The sequence below is a fragment of the Anabrus simplex genome, chromosome 7 (assembly GCF_040414725.1).
Source record: "Anabrus simplex isolate iqAnaSimp1 chromosome 7, ASM4041472v1, whole genome shotgun sequence".
Classification (NCBI taxonomy): domain Eukaryota; kingdom Metazoa; phylum Arthropoda; class Insecta; order Orthoptera; family Tettigoniidae; genus Anabrus; species Anabrus simplex.
The window spans coordinates 173,434,094-173,448,708 of record NC_090271.1 but is presented as its reverse complement, the minus strand read 5'-3'; the positions used below and the strand labels follow the sequence as shown (position 1 = coordinate 173,448,708).

At 36.5% G+C, this 14,615-nt stretch overlaps 1 protein-coding gene across 3 annotated transcripts in view; it reads right to left on the bottom strand.

Moving 5' to 3' along the window:
• Positions 1-14,615, bottom strand: part of LysRS (Lysyl-tRNA synthetase) — a 156,644-nt gene that overhangs the window by 56,263 nt on the left and 85,766 nt on the right. The window lies entirely within an intron of this gene.

Genomic DNA, 14,615 nt, shown 5'->3' with positions numbered 1-14,615 from the left:
TTTTTTAAAAGTATGTTTTAGGAGACGTTGGATTTGCTGTGTCGGATCTTTTTCGACTAAAGAGAAAGAACCAGTATTGAAAAAACTTTTTGTTTTTTCTATATAATCATTTTTATCCATGATGACCGTTGTATTGCCCTTATCAGCTTTAGTAATAAGGTTATGAACTTCAATTTTTTCCGCGAGTTTTGTAATGTGTTCTCGTTCTGCGAAGGTTTCTTTATGTGGACTAATATTAGTGGGTGTTGTTCTGTTTTTTAGGTTAATGATTTTGTTTAAAGTTCGTTTGACATCGAATCTAACCTCATCTTGTGCGTCTAAAGGTATTTTATTTATGGCTGTTTCGGATTCTATGACTAGTGTGGTAGCGATGTTAACTTTATTTGGATTAGGCCAATTGTGTTTTGGTCCTTTTTCGAGGATCTCGTTTTCCTTGTCTGAAAGTGTTATTTCTGTTAAGTTAGCTACTGGGGGATGGAAATGTTCTATTAAAGACTCTAGGTTACGGGTACTCGATTCGTTAGGAAATGTTGTAGTTGGACTATTCAGCATCGCGTTATTTTTAAGGTTGTTAAGTTTCTTCTCATGTGTTGCTTGTTTTTGTTCAAGTATATAGAACAGTTTGTCTGCAATTTTATTCTGGAATATATTCCATTGGGCTTTAGAAAGTAAATGTGCTGTCTCAAGGTACGTCTCATATAGTTTGTTATTTAAAAAAGATTTTTTCTTGTATAAAAATCTTATTTCATTCTTAAGCCAGATTTTATTTACCTTGGCTTGGGTTTTCGAGCGTTGAGGAGATTTTCGTTGTATTTTTTTCGAGTTATTTTTAAGAAAGTTCGGAGGTAAATTTTATAATAAACATTGTTTTAAGAAACGAATGTCCTTGCCCAGTTTTGCGATCTTTATTCTTAGGCCCATGTATTGATGGGCTTTAAATTTTGCTTGGTTAGCTTTGTCATTATAAGTTAAAAACTTCATTTTCCTGTATTGAACTGAGATTCACAATTAAAATATCAAGGAAGGTTCAACCTTTTCAATACAAAACGTGTTGCATAAGATGTTCACAACTGTAACGGTTCAAATCCCGTTACAAGATGATATCTGTATTTTTATTATTTTATCTGTATTCTTCTTCTTCTTCTTCTTCTTCTTCTTCTTATTATTATTATTATTATTATTATTATTATTATTATTATGTCAGTATTATTATTTTATCTGTGATATTGTTACTATTATTGTAATTATCCGTTTTATTCAATTTTGCAATTGCCTGTTGCTTGCAAGATTGCACTTAGATGTATGCATATATACGTATGTGTAGATTATCATTAAACACCTGTACAGTGAGAATTGTTGTATATATCAGAGATTGGAAGTGACGTTGTTATATTGCTATACCAGTGGAGATTCTGCCAAGTCATCGCCAAGCCATGGCTACGGCATTGTATTTATTTAGATATGCGCTCACGGAGTTAGTCGCCGCGGGGCTATTTCACCACTGTATGTAATATCTGTCGCGTAGGTGGGAATATGTCATTGTTATTTCTGGAGATTACGTAGTTGTGTCAACCAACGTCTATATAAGGTAGCTCCAGATTGTAGCGTCAGTCATTACTTATACGGATGCAGTACAGTGAAGTAGTCTACTAGATCAAGAGGCCTTAGGTGGTCAGCCAACGAGTGTGAACGAGAGATGGAGAAGACTCATTGAGCCATTAATTATTGGTCATTGAGAGAGTGAGACCAAATGGTTGGTCCGTCACTTAGTGGAAGACGCGGACGCAAGGCTTACCAAGGAGTCAGAGAGGGCAACCCTGGACCTGCCAAGAGGCCATACCATATTGACTTACAAAGAAGTCAGATGATATGGAGAAGAAGCAGTCGCAAGGATGTATCACCACGTTAGGCGTGACACATCTACAGTAAACACCAGAGCAATGGATTACGTCGTAATTACACTCAAAGTGTTGAAGGTACAGTCAAGTGAATCAGTGAGGGAAATATTTCGTATAAATTGTTAAATGTCCGGTCAAGAAGAATTCAAATTCATGCCTAGTTTCTTTCAGTTGCAATGTCATAATTTCATATTCTCATCTGTTTTATCGCAACAAGACTCACTATTTTTTGATATATTATTTAAAGAATATATATTGTTCTATCAAACGAATTCATAGTTTCATTTCATTGACAGTAAAATATCTTAACCTCAAAATTAATGGGGAAACCGAACGCCAATCTCATTTTCCCAGAACTTATATGGTATGTTGTCAAAAGTAAGCTTATTACCCCACACCCTAGAGATAGTCAAGAGTCTCATTCTATTATTGCTGTACTGAGTGACAGCTGGCGCCCTTCAAATAACGTATGTGTAAGTAAGCAGGTAACAAGTAAGTGCGAGTACAAGGTTCGACGAGTGTGTATTTTATTTAATGAATGTTAATTTTCAGATTTTCCATTTTAAATGAAGATATTCAGATTTTTCAATATAAATGCAGTTTTATAATAATATTTGTAAATTTAGTCAGACATTTAGGAAATATCTTACAATGTGTCGACGCAACGTGGGACTCGAATAAATTCAGAATTTGTTCTGAATGACGGCATATCATAGGTTCATTTTGGGAAGAGTGTGCACATGTAAGCCAACGGAATTATTACTGGTAAATGTCAGGAGTGTAACTTTGTGATATATATTTGTATTTTGGGGATATGTCAAGGGATTTGAAGAGGTAAATTAATTTGAGATCGCGTACTATCACTAGTGAACCAAAGATGGACAAGGAAGACAATAACAAGTCATGTGACGACGAGGTCATTGCTTCTGCGTACATCCAAGGTAAAATTCAGAGTAGGGAGCAGTTGAATACGATGGAAAATTCTGAGATAATTCCGGAAAGTGCAGAAATTGAGAAGCACGTTGAAACTCAAAACGAAGTCCCAGGGGGTGGGGAACGACAATTTCTTATTTTGATGGCCAAAATAAACGAGCTGTGTGAAAAGTTGGATATTAGGAACGAAAATAGTAAGAAAGAGATAAGTGATAAAACTGAACAAATAATTGGTGGTAGTAGTGAAAATAATAAGAAAGAGATGAAAGAATTAATTGGTAGTAATGAAAATAATAATAAACAGATGGAAGAAGTGATTGGTAGCTGTAGAAAAATGGACGAAAAGATTGATACTAGTGGTGAAAATAATATGAAACAGATGGAAGAAATTAGTAGTAGTTGTAACGAACGTTTTAATGCGATTAATGAGAAATTAGATAGGTTAAGTGAATCACTAGATTCTAAAATAGATACTAAGATAGTAGAGGTAACTGGTCAAATATACAAGTTAGAAAATAAGTTTAATAAAGTGTGTGTTGACCTTAGAGGAGAAAGGGATTTGAGTCGGAGCGGTTTTCATACTCAAATTGAGCATGTCAAAGGAACATGTACAAACAAGATCATACTGTTAAGTAATAAGATTTCGAGTAATCGGGAAGAAATTCATGAGGTAGTCGAGAAAAGATTGGACAAAATTTACAATGCAGTTAGGGAAGATAGGAGGGAACAGATTAGTAGAATTGAACAAATTGAAAGCAAACTTGTGGAGGTCACTGAACTACGGAATGAACAGGAAATGCTATCACAACAGGTGAGAGAGAGAGAGGAAGAATTGCAGGAAGACGTGAGAATAGTGGAAGAGAATGCTGAAAGAGCAGCGGAAGAAGAAGAAGAAGAAGTTGTAAACTGCCAGGAAGTGATATGGCAGAAAGGTACAGGTGAGACGGCGAAAGAAGTGGTAATAGCGAGTGGTTTGTTCAGTAGGGATCGTTATTTAACCAAGTTTTCTGGAAATCAGTGTAATACTATAGAATTTGTAAAAGTAGTTGAGAAAAGATTTGCAAGTAAGTTGAGGAATAATATTATTGAATGGGAATATGTGTTGGAGATTATGTCTAATGTTTTTATCGGTGAAAGTAGAATATGGTTTCGAGTATACTGGAATAATATGTCTAATTTAGGAGAGTTTAAAGTTTTCATTGATAGGCTTTGGGAGGAATGTGTGCAAGGGCGCGCGTGCGAGAGAGAACGCATGATGGCTGGGGAAAGTAATATTGTAGAGAGAAGGGGAAAAATGTTAGCCGTGTATCAGAGAAGGGGTAATCATGATCTGCAGAGGATTAATAGTTGTGTTGAAGGTGATAGTGGTCGGAAGAGTAATCAGAGAGAATCGGGAGATGGGAGGCGTATGGATTTGAGTTGTGAGAGAGAGGATCAGAAGAGTAATCAGAGAGAATCGGAAGATGGGAGGCGTATGTATTTGAGTTATGAGAGAGAAGGTCAGAAGAGTAATCAGAGAGAATCGGAAGATGGGAGGCGTACGGATTTGAGTTATCAGAGAGACTATGATAGTCTTAATATGAATGGTATCCAGGTGTCTTTATCGAGCCAGAGTATCTCAGATTCACAGGGAATCGGGTAAGTTAAGTAGACAGGCTGAAGGTAGTAGATGAACAGGTATTTAGTATAAGTAGTTATGTAGGGAAAGTAGATTTAAGAGTAGTGTGATTGTGACCTAAGTAATGTTAAGTGAGATATTTAAGTAGTGACGTAGTCGTAGATAATGAAGTAATTGATGGTAGCAGTAAGTTAGACGTAAGAAGTGTTCTGTTAAGTGATGTAAGTACTTGATAATACTGAGAATATGATGTAAGTAGTGATGTAGTAACTCCGATGATGGAAATTGTGAGATGAAGAAGGTACTATTAGATATTATAACAGCCGTTGGGTAAGTCAAAGTGAGTAAATAAGATGATAGCGGTACCAATCAGGATTAAGATAATTGTAAGTTTCAGCCATGCCTTGTACCAAAACTTGTGTATTCAGTTGTTTTAGGAGCTGACTTGGTTGCAAATTATGGAAGTAGAGTAGACTTTAATTTAGGTAGTGTGTGTCTGTTCTATGAGGAAACTAGCAAAGAAGTACGTGTTAATTATGATGGTCTGAGGTAAGTGTGTTAGTGACGTGTGTTCTTTGAAATATATGAGAGGTAAGTAAAGTTGTTCCTAGTGAGAGGAAATGTGTTGAAGCGTGTCAGGTGTCTATAACGACCAGGATCTGAGGGATCGTCGGTATGAGGCAGTGACGTGAGGTAATTTGAGTGAATTACAGGAGGAGTAATTGTGTTCGATGTTAGGTAAGCATCGAGATGTATTTAGTGGTAAGTGAGGAAGAACACGTATATGAACATAAATTAGTAGTACATGACCATTCATCGTTTGTGGGAGGTAAGTACCCCATTCAACTTAAATATGCTAGTGACGTCGAAGAACAGATAAACATTATGCTGGATTACGGTGCAATTGAACCATCTTGTAGCCATGGTATTGATCCTTTAATTACTGTTGCCAAGGAGGATGTGATTCATTGAGATATGTAAGTTAATGAGGGCAAAATTGATTCAGTTTGAGTGACAAGGTGCTACTCAGAGTTCCATTTTCATCATCTGCAGAGGCGGGAAATATGTTGAAGTTATTTTGTATCAGGGGTATTTCACTATTGTGAACCGTATCGGGAAGTGTGCATATTCCTTAAAAGATCAGGAAGGGGATATTGTCGGTATTTATAGTATTATATATTTGAAGAAGTACTTCACGTGAGATTTGTTGAGATAAGATTAAGATGATTAATTTTGTGAGAAACTGGCAAAATAAAACTAACATCTGCGATATGCGTGTGAACCAAGTGTCGTATTGGTGCATTGGAAGAATAAGTGCTACATTGTCATGTAATGTGTGACAAAAAAACGGAGAACAGGACATTGGACAGTTATCTGCGATAACAATATGCGAGAACAGTTCTCATATAAGTGATATTTCACAAAAAGTTTTGATATGTTAAAAAAAAAGAAGAATGTAGTGTAATCATTTAAAATTATTTGTATGTGTTAAATTGAGTGCTGCACTCTCGTGATTTGTATGAGAGAAAAAGAGAATGGGACACTGAACAGTTATCTACGATGACAATGTGCGAGAAAAATTCTCATATGTGATGTATTATAAAATGTATGGATGGTGAAAAAGAAAATTATTGTTGTATACTCATTTAAAGTGTTTATCTGTGTCAGTGTTATATATATAATTTTGTTCATAAATCAATCGATTCTTTGTTCTTCGATTTATTTATGAGGGAGGCGAATTGTAACGGTTCAAATCCCGTTACAAGATGATATCTGTATTTTTATTATTTTATCTGTATTCTTCTTCTTCTTCTTCTTCTTCTTCTTCTTATTATTATTATTATTATTATTATTATTATTATTATTATTATTATTATTATTATGTCAGTATTATTATTTTATCTGTGATATTGTTACTATTATTGTAATTATCCGTTTTATTCAATTTTACAATTGCCTGTTGCTTGCAAGATTGCACTTAGATGTATGCATATATACGTATGTGTAGATTATCATTAAACACCTGTACAGTGAGAATTGTTGTATATATCAGAGATTGGAAGTGACGTTGTTATATTGCTATACCAGTGGAGATTCTGCCAAGTCATCGCCAAGCCATGGCTACGGCATTGTATTTATTTAGATATGCGCTCACGGAGTTAGTCGCCGCGGGGCTATTTCACCACTGTATGTAATATCTGTCGCGTAGGTGGGAATATGTCATTGTTATTTCTGGAGATTACGTAGTTGTGTCAACCAACGTCTATATAAGGTAGCTCCAGATTGTAGCGTCAGTCATTACTTATACGGATGCAGTACAGTGAAGTAGTCTACTAGATCAAGAGGCCTTAGGTGGTCAGCCAACGAGTGTGAACGAGAGATGGAGAAGACTCAGTGAGCCATTAATTATTGGTCATTGAGAGAGTGAGACCAAATGGTTGGTCCGTCACTTAGTGGAAGACGCGGACGCAAGGCTTACCAAGGAGTCAGAGAGGGCAACCCTGGACCTGCCAAGAGGCCATACCATATTGACTTACAAAGAAGTCAGATGATATGGAGAAGAAGCAGTCGCAAGGATGTATCACCACGTTAGGCGTGACACATCTACAGTAAACACCAGAGCAATGGATTACGTCGTAATTACACTCAAAGTGTTGAAGGTACAGTCAAGTGAATCAGTGAGGGAAATATTTCGTATAAATTGTTAAATGTCCGGTCAAGAAGAATTCAAATTCATGCCTAGTTTCTTTCAGTTGCAATGTCATAATTTCATATTCTCATCTGTTTTATCGCAACAAGACTCACTATTTTTTGATATATTATTTAAAGAATATATATTGTTCTATCAAACGAATTCATAGTTTCATTTCATTGACAGTAAAATATCTTAACCTCAAAATTAATGGGGAAACTGAACGCCAATCTCATTTTCCCAGAACTTATATGGTATGTTGTCAAAAGTAAGCTCATTACCCCACACCCTAGAGATAGTCAAGAGTCTCATTCTATTATTGCTGTACTGAGTGACAGCTGGCGCCCTTCAAATAACGTATGTGTAAGTAAGCAGGTAACAAGTAAGTGCGAGTACAAGGTTCGACGAGTGTGTATTTTATTTAATGAATGTTAATTTTCAGATTTTCCATTTTAAATGAAGATATTCAGATTTTTCAATATAAATGCAGTTTTATAATAATATTTGTAAATTTAGTCAGACATTTAGGAAATATCTTACACAACATATTACTTATTAAATAATTAGAACCGGTTTCGACGCTCATCGCGTCATCATCAGCTACAAAAATCACAATGGACAAAGTACATGTCATAAAAATTGCATTAGTAACTCTTGCATGGCTGAATACAAATGGTAGACTGCTTTTTCTTAAAAGCTAGAACTTGAGTAAAATATGATGATGTGATGTGACACATAAAAGCATAGTAGTTTATGGGTAAGTATTGTGCATAAAATTGAACTGATGCTTTGAACATAAAAGTCTGAATATGATGCTAAAACGATGTGGTAAAAACAAAGTAGTAAAATTGTCCACTCTTCTGATGTTCAATTCAGGCACATACGTCCAGGTCCGATGTTATATAGGAAAACCAACAAAAAGATTTTGTCGAGGCCGGGACACCTGATGTTGGGCGAATTGAATAAGGTTGATCTTCGATTAAGTCTCAGCTCAACAGGGGGGTGAGTCTTAAAAGAAAGGAAAAGAAAAACTAATTTAGTGAAATGGAAGTCTAATGGAGTCGCGGCCAAGGATGATAGGATATGAGACTCACCTTGTTTAGCGTGCTGAGTGTGTGGTGTAAGAAGAGTTGTGGACAAGTGAGATGGGTGTGACTGAGTAGCGAAGTTAGAGTGAGAGGGGTGAAAGATCGATTTTCCTCCCATGGTTTTTATACCTCTAAAGACTTCTATTAGGAAGTCGAAAAGAATGTTGGATTTTTCTGAGATTTCGTTAAGATTTAAGTTAGGGTTAAAAAATTGGTCTAGGTGAATAAAACAGTTCTCCGTAACGTCGAGTAAAGGGCTGATGATGACGCGATGAGCGTCGAAACCGGTTCTAACTATTTAATAAATATTATGTTGTGAACATCTTATGCAACACGTTTTGTACTGAAAAGGTTCCCTTCCTTGATATTTTAATTGTGAATCTCAGTTCAATACGGGAAAATGAAGTTTTTAACTTATAATGACAAAGCTAACCAAGCAAAATTTAAAGCCCAACAATACATATGGCCTAAGAATAAAGATCGCAAAACTGGGCAAAGACATTCGTTTCTTAAAACAATGTTTATTATACAATTTAACTCCGAACTTTCTTAAAAATAACTCGAAAGAAATACAACGAAAATCTCCTCAACACTCGAAAACCCAAGCCAAGGTAAATAAAATCTGGCTTAAGAATGAAATAAGATTTTTATACAAGAAAAAATCTTTTTTAAATAACAAACTATATGAGACGTACCTTGAGACAGCACATTTACTTTCTAAAGCCCAATGGAATATATTCCAGAATAAAATTGCGGACAAACTGTTCTATATACTTGAACAAAAACAAGCAACACATGAGAAGAAACTTAACAACCTTAAAAATAACGCATTGCTGAATAGTCTAACTACAACATTTCCTAACGAATCGAGTACCCGTAACCTAGAGTCTTTAATAGAACATTTCCATCCCCCAGTAGCTAACTTAACAGAAATAACACTTTCAGACAAGGAAAACGAGATCCTCGAAAAAGGACCAAAACACAATTGGCCTAATCCAAATAAAGTTAACATCGCTACCACACTAGTCATAGAATCCGAAACAGCCATAAATAAAATACCTTTAGACGCACAAGATGAGGTTAGATTCGATGTCAAACGAACTTTAAACAAAATCAATAACCTAAAAAACAGAACAACTCCCACTAATATTAGTCCACATAAAAAAATCTTCGCAGAACGAGAACACATTACAAAACTTGCGGAAAAAATTGAAGTTCATAACCTTATTACTAAAGCTGATAAGGGCAATACAACGGTCATCATGGATAAAAATGATTATATAGAAAAAACAAAAAGATTTTTCAATACTGGTTCTTTCTCTTTAGTCGAAAAAGATCCGACACAGCAAATCCAACGTCTCCTAAAACATACTTAAAAAAAATCATTCCTTTTTACAGAACAAGAAAAAACGAAATTAATTAATATGAATCCCGGCCTGTCTACCGCTAAAGCTCTCCCCAAAATCCATAAGACCGGCGTCCCCATACGCCCCATCATCAACTATAGACCTAGCCCATTATATAAATTGGCCCAATACATACAAAAATTTCTTAGTAAAAACTATAAATTTCAGTCGTATAAATCCGTAAAAAACACCATCGAACTAATCGAAAAACTGAATAAATTTGAAATACTACCTTTTCACACCCTTCACTCATTCGATATTAATAATATGTATCCCAGTATCAACACCAAAAAACTCCTTCCCATAATACAAAAAAACCTAAAAACATATAGTGGGCTAAGTAAACTAGAGATCCAAGACTTTATGCAGGTCCTAAAACTCGTAATAGATAACAACTATTTTGCATTTGACAAATGCATTTACCAACAAGATGGACTGGCTATGGGGTCGCCGGCCTCAGGAATTTTGGCTGAAATTTACATAGATTTCCTAGAAGACACTGCAATTAATACCAATAACACTTTTTCAAATATACACTTCTGGTCCAGATATGTTGATGATACTCTGGTTATTCTAGATGACAGAATGATTAATGCAGCTACCACTCTTAATAACTTAAACAAGATTGATTCTAATATAAAATTCACATTAGAATCCGAGTCCAATTACTCGATCAATTTTCTAGACCTTACAATTAAACGACATCCCTCTTCTTTAGAATACAATATCTACAGAAAACCAACCCAAACAGCGACTACTATCAGAAATGACTCTACACATCCACACGCACATAAATGCGCCACTTACTATAGTATGGTAGACCGTGCACTAAAAATTCTGTTATCCAAGGAAAACCTAAAGAAGGAATTGAACACCATTCGTGCCATTGCTAAATTCAACGGTTACAACACCTCATTCATAGAACGCATCATTAACAAATGTAAACATGGACTAAAGACAACATTAACCAAAGAAAGACATAACCCTGCCCTATTCGCCACCTTCACCTTTAACGAAAACATACACAGTGTAACGAATATTTTCAAGAAACATAATATTAAAATTTCTTACAGAACCAGCAATAGAAACATAGATATAGTTCACAATTCCAAATCAGTTAACAGGTCTGAGATTTACGCAATGTCAGGCGTTTACCGTTTTCAATGCAATAACCGTTTTTCCTCATACATCGGACAGACCGGGCGCAGCTTCAAGGTTAGATACTTGGAACACGTTAATGCCATCAGATATAATAGATTTTCCGCAATAGGCCAACATATACATGACTTAAAGCATAATTTTACTACCATAGAACAAGACCTAGAAATTCTCAAAAACATAAATAAAGGCCCTTTACTCGACGTTACGGAGAACTGTTTTATTCACCTAGACCAATTTTTTAACCCTAACTTAAGTCTTAACGAAATCTCAGAAAAATCCAACATTCTTTTCGACTTCCTAATAGAAGTCTTTAGAGGTATAAAAACCACGGGAGGAAAATCGATCTTTCACGCTCTCCACAGTACTCTTTTACGTCCCACACCACTGCCACTCCGCCCTCCTGACCCGCCTTAAACTCCGCCTCCCTGCTACTACTACTTTGTTTTTACCACATCGTTTTATCATCATATTCAGACTTTTATGTTCAAAGCATCAGTTCAATTTTATGCACAATACTTACCCATCAAACTACTATGCTTTTATGTGTCACATCACATCATATTTTAATCAAGTTCTTCTAGCTTTTAAGAAAAAGCAGTCTACCATTTGTATTCAGCCATGCAAGAGTTACTAATGCAACTTTTATGACATGTACTTTGCCCATTGTGATTTTTGTAGCTGATGATGACGCGATGAGCGTCGAAACCGGTTCTAACTATTTAATAAATATTATGTTGTGAACATCTTATGCAACACGTTTTGTATTGAAAAGGTTGAACCTTCCTTGATATTTTAATTGTGAATTTTAGTTGCTTTACGTCGCACCGACACAGATAGGTCTTATGGCGACGATGGGATAGGGAAGGGCTAGGAGTGGGAAGCGGCCGTGGCCTTAATTAAGGTACAGCCCCAGCATTTGCCTGGTGTGAAAATGGGAAACCACGGAAAGTATTGCCCAGTTAAGTCCATTGACGCAGAACGATCATTTTCAGCTTATAAATTATTTCTGTCCAAAAACAGAAAGTCACTGACCCCTGAAAATATTGAAAAACTCTTGATAACCTACTGCCATGCATCATTTTACAAGGAATGAAACATGTTTGTCAGTTTAACACTGAGTTAAAAGTAAATAATACTTTTGGTAAGTGTACCGTATTTAACGGCACAATCGTCGCACTTTTTATACCAAAATTTTCGAAAAAAATTGTAGGGTGCAACCATTATACGATGAATATTTAATACCAGTATTTGTATTACTCAAAAAATGTATTTATAACTAAATTGTATATGATACAAATTTAAGATGCACGTAATACTCGCGTTTATACATCAAAATAATTAAAATAGTCTAAAACAAAATTCATAATTTTTCGCAACAATTCGGCGAACGTTTTTCCAACCTGAAAATAAAAATGAACGTATTAAGTTAATTTGTCATTAATTTGAGTATTAAAGTTAAAATATTACACTTGCAAAAAATTATCGCTTTGTTGTGAAATGCGGACTTACCGGTACGCAATTTATTCCAAATCTTCGGTGTCGCTATCGCAGGTTTCGCTATCTGATGCGCCGTCCTCGCCTCTGTTAATACCAGTATTAGATTTTTCGTCACCCTGCCACACTGCTTCATCTTCGGAACCGTCTAGTGCATTCAAAATCCCAGTCCTTTTGAAGCTCTTGGAGACTAGTTCAGGTGGTATAAGATCCCAACTCTTCTTCACCCACGAGCATAACAAGTCCAAGGGTGGATGCCTGATATTTCCGGCGAGCGTCAATTGCTGATCGCCGCTCATCATCCACTCGTTGTAAAATCGACGTAAGTGGTCTTTAAAGGGTTTATTAACACATACGTCTAGTGGCTGCAAAGCAGATGTTAGGCCACCAGGAATGACTATCTGTCGTGTCTTATTTGTAGTGAGAATTTGCTTCACTTCGTTCACGAGGTGACCTCGGAAACTATCTAAAACAAGCAGAGCTGGTTGTTTTAGTAGTGCACCAGGTCTTCTATTCCACACAGTTTTAACCCAGTCCAGCATGAGTTCTACGTCCATCCAACCCTTTGGTTGCACTCGTACATGAATTCCAAGGGGAAACTGTATATTTTTAGGCATCGTTTTCCTCTTGAAAATGATGTAAGGCGGCAACTTTCTCCCGTCAGCTGTAATGGCTAGCATTGCCGTGCATCGCAACTTCTCACTACCGCTGGTTTTCATTAATACACTCCATGATCCTTTTAGCACAATAGTGCTGTTGCGAGGCATATCATAAAAGATTGGAGTCCGATCGGCATTACCGATTTGAGAAAGCAAGTACGAAGTTTCCTTGCGCAAACGTATGACAAATCGGTGAAAATTTACAATCTTGTCCATGTAATCAGCAGGCAACATTTGGCTTAGTGTTGTTCTCCTTCGCACTGAAAGATTGTGTCGTCGCATGAACCCCTTAATCCACCCACGAGTCGCCTTAAACTGAGTTACCGGTATGTTGTGTTTGCTCGCTACCTCCTGTCCCTTAATTTGTAACATTTCATATGATACACTGCAGCCATTGTTACGTATTTCACTGACGTACCTAAACACTTCTTCGTCAATTATAGGAAACTTCCCTGTTTTAGGACCTCTAAACGCGCGTCTAGAAGGGTTTGTGCCTTTTAGCTTGTTTTTTTACTTTCCGCCAGTCACGCACCAACTTTTCACTCACAGAAAATTTTCTTTCTGCAGCTCTGTTCCCGTGCTGTTCAGCGAAGGCAATTACGCTTAGCTTGAAGCCCGCAGAATAGTTTCTATATTTACCCAAAATCGCTTATAAATGCTTCACACGTTAATGTTTTGCGATATAAATGACTTTCCGTAATTGTTCACTATTAAAACAAATTATTTCTGCAAACACCTTAAACACAAATTAAAAACTTAAATTCTCACGCACACATGTCTACAGTAATCACGTAAATCTGAAACAAATAAATGCATTGTGATCTGTCCATTCCAGAGCAGCCAATACTGTTAGGCAGCAAGGAAGCATGCAACAATTTATCAGTTTAGCTCGTTGGTTGCGACACACTACTGCGCTTGCGCAAAGCTCGCAAACCGGAGCTCTAGCTAGCGTGGTGTAAATCTACTGTATAGTTGACTGTATTCCAAGACGTCAGTAACAAACATTCATTTTTTCAATTTCTTTTAAACATACGGTAATTAGGTTAATATTTCTTCCCAGTTATTGATGATTTTACATTACATTACTGACGAGTTTATAAAATAAAACTTTAATAGCATTGGATAATAATTATCTTGACTGCTTGGATAAAAGTTTTCATCCCATGCCCGGACACTTATGACGTAGTAGTAAGATAAGAGTCTAGCGATGACAACTGAGACATCGTAAATAATTCGGCTGAATAATTCCGTGGAAATCTGCGTTATCGTCTTGGATTTCACTTCGTGCGCAATAACACAGGAGCCGGCCCCATGGTGTAGGGGTAGCGTGCTTGCCTCTTACACGGAGGCCTCGGGTTCAATTCACGGCCGGGTCAGGGAATTTTACCTGTATCTGAGGGCTGGTTCGAGGTCCATTCAACCTACCTAGCCGGTATTTCCTGGCGACGTTGCCGATAAGCGATAACTTACAGCCTTACGTATTTCAAATGGGAACTCATAATATGTAGGGGGTGAATAAATAGTACACTGTCTCGCGACCACGTTGTCAAACTGCCGATAGTCTACCGGTAAGCCATGCGTCGTATATATACCGGTATTATTTATTTATACGTTGTGCAACATGTCGCAAACGTGACTGTGTTGCCAAATTGCCCATAAACCATAC